Consider the following 7970-nt stretch of genomic DNA (forward strand, 5'->3'; position numbering starts at 1 on the left):
ATACATTTTAGTTGTTCTGGAAAGAAGCACATTTGCATTTGAGCAACTTTTTTTCTTGCTTTTCAGCAAACATTAGCTTCAAAATATCAAGCGGCATTTGCTAAACCTGAGCGCAATTAACACTGCTCTGCATCTGCAACAGATAGATACAGAAAGAGTCAGCGTAACTGAATTGCAACAACAGGGTCAAACATTCCCCCTCTTACAGCTTAAACATGTCTCTGCACCTAACAAACCAGGACACAGCCCCCCTGAAAGCGTGGTAGATAACAGGGTTTTGTGAGCAAATAAGTCCTCCACTTTTCCACTGCTGGCAGTCCTCTCTGTTTAGATCTCCAATGCAGATCCACTGGTCTCCATCCTCCTGGGATACACACCACTTGGCATGATCAAAGTGAGAGCAGAACTCCACAGGTCCCGGCAGTTTAATTCTTTTGATATTTCAAACCTGTTCAGGAAGGGAGCAGTTCGAAGGCAGTTCATGCTCTTTTCGTTTGCCAGGTTTCCGTCAACAGAGTAGTCTTTAAAACTTGAGCAGCCCAGCCAGTGTAGATGTCTGTAAAAGACAACCCTCAAGTATGTCAACAAAGTAGAAATATAAGGCATTTAACAGCATCTACAATGGCTCTCCAGACAGGGCTCTTTCTTGGTTTAAAGAGAAAGGAAACACTCTGTGAAAAGTAAAAAAAAAAGCTCTTACCGGTCTGGAATTTAATTTTACTGCCATTTTCACATTGTATAATGAAACATTTCCCCTTACTAAACGGTTTTCAGTGCTTTGTTTTCCAATTGAGTTCTTTCAGAACTTTTTATGTTTTAATAACAATCACAACAGAACAACATAAAAGAGCTACTGGTAGTGATTGGAAAGCCCTTGTAGCAAGACAGTTTTAGAAGCGCAACATGTGTTTCTGCCCTACAGATGTGAACTACAATGTGCAGTTTGTATGTTCTCCCCGTGTTTGCAGGGGTTTCCTCTGGGTGCTCCAGTTTTTGGTCCCACAGTCCAAAAACAACAGACTAGTTGGGTTAATTGGCTTTTGGGAAAATGGACTCTTGGGTAAGTGCTGTGTGTTTTTGTCTCTGTGTGCACTGTGATGTCCTGGCATCCTGTCCAGTGTATATCCTGCCTTTTCCCCTTTGCTTGCTGGGATAGGCTCTGGCTCCCCAGTGACTTTATAGTGGATAAAGTGGTTAGAAGACTGATGGATGATTCACTGTAGGTGGAGTGGATTTTTCATCTCAAAACTATGCGAACTCTGTTAAATGATTATTTTGGACCTAGGTCTTGTTTTCTTGGGATGTATTCTGCTTCTAGCAATATTACACACTTTGCAGTTTATTTCTGGTGATATACTATGGAATATGATGTTTTATGTTATTGCAAGATTATGAAAACAGACACATATACTGTATGGTTTAAATATTTTTCCATTCTGATATTATTATTGCATCTAATCTGAAATTGATATTTAACTAAGCTTAGTTAAAAATGATCAAACTAAGATTGTTTTTTGCCAAATCTGAAAAGTTTGTTTCAGTTTATGTATTATATTGGTGGCTAATATACCATTATATAAACTCATTGTACCATGTAATGGATAGCTTTGAATAAAGTCAAGACCAAATTGTTTTCCCTTTTCGCTGTCTGCATTTTATTTTTAATGTTTGTCTGGGATGAAGAAATGTAATTTGTCTCGTTCTTCTTTTGTCATTTTCATGTTTGGCTCTTAACAATGTGCGGCCTTTTGCAAACCTGTACATGCAACCACTGGCCAAAATATAAGCAAAGCCCGTCATCATGCTGTAAAGAGTAAAAACTATGACCAGGAAGTTGCATGTACAGTATCTCACTGGTTCTGAAATATCTGTAGCATCTTGCAGTCGCATTGCTTTACAGGATTTGCAATCTTTACAATAACAATTGCAGCAGAGGTTGTGATGACAGTAAGGTGTGCAGGACTGAGCTATGTTTTTAATAGGAGCAAAATCTGGGCAATTTTCTGGCCTGTGAAAGGTGATGGAAGTCTCTGTCATGCTTCTCAAGACAGCCAAGCCACACTTTTAATGTGAGAGCACAGGAATTCAAAGGGAATTTAGCTAGCTTGTTTTTAGGACTTAAAAGTGCATTTACTTGGGTTGCCTCCACACTTCCATAAAGAAGAGAATACGTGCTAAAAATGAATATGCATTTGGCAGTGGCCTGGCAACAGACGACTGCAAGGACAGAAGACTGTAATACATCGCTAAGACAACACATTAAATCTGAGTAAGTTCAAAGGGGCCACTTGTCCACACTGGTGAATTGCAAATCACTGGAACGTAAGCATAACTATCATGGAGTATTTCAACATCTTTAAATGTGAATGTATTTCTGGACGTTTCGAGAGTCGGAGTCGACTGTTTTTATCCGACTCTTCTCCTCAGTGCAGAATGAAAATCAGTGCTGTCCAGGAAGGTTTCTGAACTTTAACCAGCTCCAGAATCAATGGGAAACCTACGTGACCAAACAAATGCTCAATTCCAGGAAAAAGATTCCAAATGCATATCCTGGTACAGAACCTTTGATAAGGACAGCTGATATGTCAGATTGTAGTTGGTGTTTCATCACAGATCTTTTTGTACAGTCTGCGTGGTTTTAAAAGAAAACCACTCTCACCATCCACAAAGAAGCGAGACTTGGCAAGGCTGAGGAAGGTTTCTCCCCGAGCTGACAGCAGTTTCCCCATCCTCCTTCCCTGCACCCAGGGCTTTACAGAGCCCTCGCAAATGCAGCTCATTCTGGGCAGTTCGTGGCGAAAGACTTCAGGCAAGGAGCAGTTGTACACGCGGGGGTTATAATACAACAGCTGCTCGGCTGAGGAAAAAGAAAGGAAAACAACTTTATTGTTGGCTAAATCGCATCCTCTCACTTGCAATGCAAACACCTTATGTTGTTACAACAGTAACCATTATACCCGGGCCGGAACACCCACAGCCCACAGAGGTGCTGGAGGGCTTCGGTTTTATTTTTTCATACCTTCATGTCACTGAACTGTGAGGAAAAATAAACTGTTCATTTTTGTATGATTAAAATCAATAAATACAAAACTGAGGAAGGTAACACTACAAACCATCTTCTGTGGAATAAGGAGACAAAGAAGCTAGAAGGGGAAATTGAGAAGAGAGACATTAAGTTTTCTGATGCAGAAGCAGTTAATTTGGATTTCCCCAGCTTCTTAACACTGCCTGCTATATCTGAAGACCCGCCACACTCAATAATTCCATTGTAGTGCTGGGCTACAGCACAAGTCTGCAGTCCTATGAAGCAAGGACTACACATTCAATTTACCCCACACATTCCATTCTATGGCTCGGCTCACGGTTAAAAAACAAAAACAAAAATCCGGCCCAACAAATATTGAATCTGGTAAATGGCCTCGCATTGTCGTCTCTTTCAATTTGAACTGAGCAATACAAATAAAAATAAAATGGTATTTTGCTATTAGCATAATGCTAGCTTCCCTATGTTGCGCACCTATCTGAGGGAATTGTGTAGACTTGTAAGTGATACAGAGCGCGGTCCGGCCGTTCAGTTTCCCCGAGGACGGCCAGCTGTACCCCCTTTCTGGGAATGGAGGGAAGTGGGGGACACTGTGACTGAGCCAGAAACCCTGAGTCTGGTCAAAGTGTAGGACTCCTGTGTGGACACACAAAGAGATATTACAACACACCGAGATAACAGATCACATTCTATTCATTCATACTTACAATGAACAGCAGTTATCGATTTATGAAGAGTCAGTAGATGATGGATTGCAAGTTATTACTGTTAACACAGTACTTTGAAAAGGTCAATAATAATAATAATTCCTTACACTTTTATAGTGCTTTTCTGGACACTCCACTCAAAGCTCTTTCCAGGTATTGGGGACTCTCGTCCACCACCAGCACCAATGTGAAGCCAAAGTGTACACAGAACACTCACCCCACACCAGCTATTTAGTGGGGAGGAGAGTGGAGTAATGAAGCCAATTCAAAGATGGGGATTCTTAGGAGGCCATGACTGGTAAGGGCCAATGGGAAATTTGGCCAGGATGCTGGGGTAACACCTATACTCTTTTCGAGAAACGCCCTGGGATTTTCAATGACCACAGAGAGTCAGGACCTCGGTTTTATGTCTCATCCGAAGGACAGTGCCTTTTTAAAGTATAGTGTCCCCGTCACTATACTGGGGCATTAGGACTCACATAGACTGCAGAGTGAGCACCCCCTGCTGGCCCCACTTACACCTCTTCCAGCAGCAACCTTAGCTTTCCCAGGAGGTCTCCCATCCAGATACTGACCAGGCTCACAGCTGCTGAGCTTTAGTGGGCTGCCAGTTGTGAGGTACATTGTGTTTAATTTAGTAGTGGCAATGATAAAGATGATACTGATGTTTGTATCCCTGGAAGCAATGGGCACAAGGAAGGTGACACCCTGGACAAGAAGCCACTTAATCGCAGGGCAGATACAGACACTGAAGCGCACACTAGAGCTAATCTTTTCTCAGAAGCCAATGAGCCAACCAGTATATTTTTGGACTGGGGGAGGAAACCGGAGCACCCAGAGGAAACCCTGGGAGAAAAGACAGTTTCTTCACAGATGGCATCCTGAGTCCAAAATCAAGCCCAGGGCCCCAGTGCTGTAAGGTAGCAATGCTAACCACTGTACTACTGTGCTGCCTGGTAAGTAGTAGTAGTAGTAGTAGTAGTAATAATAATAATTATAATAATAATAATTTTATACCCACCCAAATTAGAATTGGCCATTTTATCTGTACATTTCTGCTCACGCCCATGACCTTTGACCCCAGGTTTGTCCAACCTCTCTTACACAGTCATACACCTATTGACCCTACACAGTGATGTACAGGACTTTTCCAGCCCATCAAAGAACGTGTATTCCCAGTGCTGAGCCACTTATACTCCACTACTTTCGAAATTCTAATTGCCATAACATGGTCTTTTATAATTAATAATTATAAGTCTTTAGCAGACATTAAATCTAATGAACAATAAATCCGTGTTAATTTTATACTGATTTTATTATAGAATTTTTCTTATAGTTTAATATAGAAAAATTGATTATGATTTGAAAGAATATTCGTAATATAGTGATACAAATGCATCACTTTCTATGCCATGCTGTGCTGTTCTCTGAAATGCTAAGATACACTTCCAAACAAAAATAACTAGTATCTAATTATCAGGGTCCTTACTAGTGTTATCTCGCTAACTTGCTAAAATATCCTGTAGAATTCTTTAAAACATCTTTCTCACAATGATTTCATTATCCTAAAAAAAACAACAATACCTCTTTATCAAAAGAGTAGCAAGAAGAAAGTGATCAGGCAACTTTTTTAAGTTATTTAAAAGTGAGATGATTTGATGAGTTTTACCAAGAATACTTTATAAAAAGTTCTTCTGATTGCTTTCTTACTACATAAATAGAAGCATATTACCAGGAATATATAGATACAGACTTGCAAACACTTACTGTATATGTGCAACTAGTTCAGGTGGATAGCTGCGTCAGCATGTGTAGTCTTCAAAGGAGCAAGTAATAGGTTTATTCCATGCTGAAAAGAGAAGAGAGAAACACGTTTCGGCTGTGAAGCCTTCTTCAGGTGTGCTAAAGAAGAAGGCACACCTGCACACCTGAAGAAGGCTTCACAGCTGAAACGTTGTGTTTTCTCTCTTCTCTTTTCGTCATGGAATAAACCTATTACTTGTCACTTATATGTGCATGTGTGTTTATTTGCTTGGACCTCATGATACTTCTGTAATGAAAGGACAGTGTTAACCTTAGAAACAAAGGCACAATCCTTATAAAAGAACTCTGAAAGCAATCAAATCCAGTTAAAAGATGTTATTGTTATTCTGCTATTATACAGTGTATTGTAATTATGTGTTTCAAGAAAATTAGTTTGAAGGCTTACCAAACCACACGACAAGGTTATGATCTAGTGTTGCTTACTGTAGTAAACTATGATAAGAACAGTAGATTAACTAGGGAAGCATCTGGGAACTTATTTTAACTTGATTTATCATGTTAAATGCAGGATTAGAGCACAAAATATTCTCATGGATTTGCCTTCACAAAAGTCAAACTATTCAATACCATTCAACATTCCTCATTCACACCCGATCATAACTATCATAACTTTCTGTAAGTAAGGATTCCATTGTACCAGTACATGTACAGTGGTGTGACAAAGTGTTTGCCCCCTTCCTGATTTCTTTTTTTTTTGCATGTTTGTCACACTGAAATGTTTCAGATCATCAAACAAATTGAAATATTAGACAAAGATAACACAAGTAAACACAAAATGCAGTTTTTAAATGAAGGTTTTTATTATTAAGGGAAAAAAAAATCCAAACCTACATGGACCTGTGTGAAAAAGTGATGGCCCCCCTGTTAAAACATAAATCAACTGTGGTTTATCACATCTTTGGAAAGCTGAGTTCAATTTCTCTAGCCACACCCAGGCCTGATTACTGCCACACCTGTTCTCAATCAAGAAATTACTTAAATAGGACCTGCCTGACAAGGTGAAGTAGACCAAAAGATCCTCAAAAGCTAGACATCATGCTGCGATCCAAACAAATTCAGGAACAAATGAGAAACAGAGTAATTGAGATTTATCAGTCTGGAAAAGGTTATAAAGCCATTTCTAAAGTTTTGGGACTCCAGCGAACCACAGTGAGAGCCATTATCCAGAAATGGCGAAAACATGGAACAGTGGTGAACCTTCCCAGGAGTGGCCAGCCGACCAAAATTACCCCAAGAGCGCAGCGATGACTCATCCAAGAGGTCACAAAAAACCCCACAACAACATCCAAAGAACTGCAGGCTTCACTTGCCTCAGTTAAGGTCAGTGTTCATGACTCCACCATAAGAAAGAGACTGGGCAAAAACGGCCTGCATGGCAGAGTTCCAAGATGAAAACCACTGCTGAGAAAAAAGAGCATAAAGGCTCGTCTCAGTTTTGCCAGAAAACATCTTGATGATCCCCAAGACTTTTGGGAAAATACTCTGTGGACTGACGAGACAAAAGTTGAACTTTTTGGAAGGTGTGTGTCCCAATACATCTGGCGTAAAAGTAACACAGCATTTCAGAAAAGGAACATCATACCAACAGTAAAATATGGTGGTGGTAGTGTGATGGTCTGGGGCTGTTTTGCTGCTTCAGGACCTGGAAGACTTGCTGTGGTAAATGAAACCATGAATTCTGCTGTCTACCAAAAAATCCTGAAGGAGAATGTCCGGCCATCTGTTCGTGACATCTGTTCGAACCAAGCGCACTTGGGTTCTGCAGCAGGACAATGATCCAAAACACACCAGCAAGTCCACCTCTGAATGGCTTAAGAAAAACAAAATGAAGACTTTGGAGTGGCCTAGTCAAAGTCCTGACCTGAATCCGATTGAGATGTTGTGGCATGACCTTAAAAAAGCGGTTAAGGCTTGAAAACCCTCCAATGTGGCTGAATTACAACAATTCTGCAAAGATGAGTGGGCCAAAATTCCTCCACAGCGCTGTAAAAGACTCATTGCCAGTTATCGCAAACGCTTGATTGCAGTTGTTGCTGCTAAGGGTGGCCCAACCAGTTATTAGATTTAGGGGGCAATCACTTTTTCACACAGGGCCATGTAGGTTTGGATTTTTTTTTCTTTAATAATAAAAACCTTCATTTAAAAACTGCATTTTGTATTTACTTGTGTTATCTTTGTCTAATATTTCAATTTGTTTGATGATCTGAAACATTTCAGTGTGACAATCATGCAAAAAAATAAGAAATCAGGAAGGGGGCAAACACTTTTTCACACCACTGTACATGCAGTAAGGTTCAAGTTCTATGTCAATATGCAAGAACAGATAAACTATTATCAAGGAAACAAGGCTTGATTAATACAGTGTAATACATTTAATACTGGTGTTAATTGAAGTC

At 40.1% G+C, this 7970-nt stretch overlaps 1 pseudogene; it reads right to left on the reverse strand.

Moving 5' to 3' along the window:
- Nucleotides 1–202: 202 nt before the first annotated feature.
- Nucleotides 203–4790, reverse strand: LOC148823764 (deoxyribonuclease-2-beta-like; annotated as a pseudogene).
- Between the last annotated feature and the right edge of the window lie 3180 nt (nt 4791–7970).

Source organism: Atractosteus spatula, chromosome 11 (assembly GCF_055471065.1).
Source record: "Atractosteus spatula isolate fAtrSpa1 chromosome 11, fAtrSpa1.hap1, whole genome shotgun sequence".
Classification (NCBI taxonomy): Eukaryota; Metazoa; Chordata; class Actinopteri; order Semionotiformes; family Lepisosteidae; genus Atractosteus; species Atractosteus spatula.